Genomic DNA, 1,858 nt, shown 5'->3' on the forward strand with positions numbered 1-1,858 from the left:
GTTTGGTGTATGCCCATGATGTTTACAATGTGTGCATGTGGGTTGATGGTTATGTATCCTAGTTCTATTATTATTATGTTTATGAGCAAGGATACTCCTTTGTGAAAGTTTATCTTAATTAGGACACTTGGTTACTTTGAAACGTGGCCTTTTGAATAGCCAAGACCTCTTTGGTCTGTTGAGTGTCATTGATCATAGATGATTCTATTTAAATATTTACTTCTCTTACTTATCTTATTAAGTTCAAGATTTAATGTTGTAACTTTGTTTTCAAGAGCAATACAGTTTTGACATGAAGATGATGAAGGTTTGTTTCTAAATGAATCTAACTCAGTTTTCTGTTTTAAAAACGTTTTTGTGAGTTTGATGTATTCATCATGCAAGTTATTGAATGTAGTTTGTAATTCGGAAGAATATAGTTTTGAGTCATTTACCTCTTCATCATCGGAATGATGAGATGCCATCAAGGAAAGATGTGCTTGTTCCTGATTTTCTGGTTCAGAAGCGGAACTGGTATCGTTGTCTTTCCAAGCTATCCATGCTCTTCTTCCGGTCTTCATTTCATTCTTTCCTTTGAATGAATTCTTTTTCAAATTTGGACAATCCATCTTTATGTGACCAGCCTTGCCACATTCGAAGCATGTAAAAGTCTGATTTGAAGTAGAGGCATCGTTGTTCTTGGTAAACTTTCTTATTTGTCCAGTTCTACTACCTTTATTCCTTTTAAGGAATTTGCTGAATTTCTTCACAAGAAGACTCATGTCTTCTATCTCTTCTTTATCTGATTCATCCTCTGATGACTCATATTTTTCAACTTTTTCTTTTAGAGAAATATTCTTCTTTTTCTTCTCGTGTTCTTCATGTTGATCCAGTTGGCTGAGTTCTAACTCGTGTTCCTGCAATTTTCCAAATAACGTAGCCAAAGACATTTTTGATAAACTTTTCTTTTTAGAAATGCTTGTTACCTTTGGTTTCCATGTTCTGGTAAGTGATCTTAGAACTTTCAAGTTCAAGTTACTGTTAGATAATACCTTACCAAGAGCAAGAAGGTGATTTGTAAGATGGGTGAATCTCTTTTGAAGATTCAGTATCTTCTCTCCAAGTTTCATTTGAAACATTTCATATTCTTGAGAGAGAGTGTTTAGCCTTGACCTTTTTACTTCCTCCGTTCCTTCATGTGTGGTCTCTAGAGTATCCCACATTTCCTTGGCCGATTTACAGTTAGATACTCTAAAAAACTCATCAATTCCAAGAGCAGAAGTGAGGATGTTCTTTGCCTTTAGGTCATATTGCACCTTCTTCTTGTCTTCGTCATTCCATGAAGATTTAGGCTTTATTTCCCTTACATTGTTTATAACTATGAAGGGTTCATAGGGTCCTTCTTCAATTGCATTCCATATATCCAAGTCTTGGGATTCTATGAATATCCTCATTCTGATTTTCTAGAAGTCATAGCATTCTCCAACAAAACTTGGAGGGCGATTTATGTTAGAACCTTCTCCTATGAATGATCTTGCGGCCATATTTGATGTAGGATCAGTTTTGAGAATAACTTACTCAAAAAAAAGCTCGGGTGACAATTGTAAGACTGAGATTGCAACTAAGAGGAGGGTGAATTAGTTGACTAGTAATTATGACAACTTTTTCTGCAAATGAAGAGTTCAATTGCAGAGGATAATATTGCAGAAAATAAACAAGAATATATCAAAGAGGTAAGGGAGAAGAGAGTACACAAGGATTTTATACTGGTTCACCTTCTTGTCCACCGAAGGCTACATCCAGTACTCTTGCAGCACAAGAGATTTTCCACTAAATATTATGAGTTGTAATTATAATATCTCACCCCGAGATCTATATG

This window comes from Lupinus angustifolius, chromosome LG10, assembly GCF_001865875.1.
Source record: "Lupinus angustifolius cultivar Tanjil chromosome LG10, LupAngTanjil_v1.0, whole genome shotgun sequence".
Lineage (NCBI taxonomy): Eukaryota > Viridiplantae > Streptophyta > Magnoliopsida > Fabales > Fabaceae > Lupinus > Lupinus angustifolius.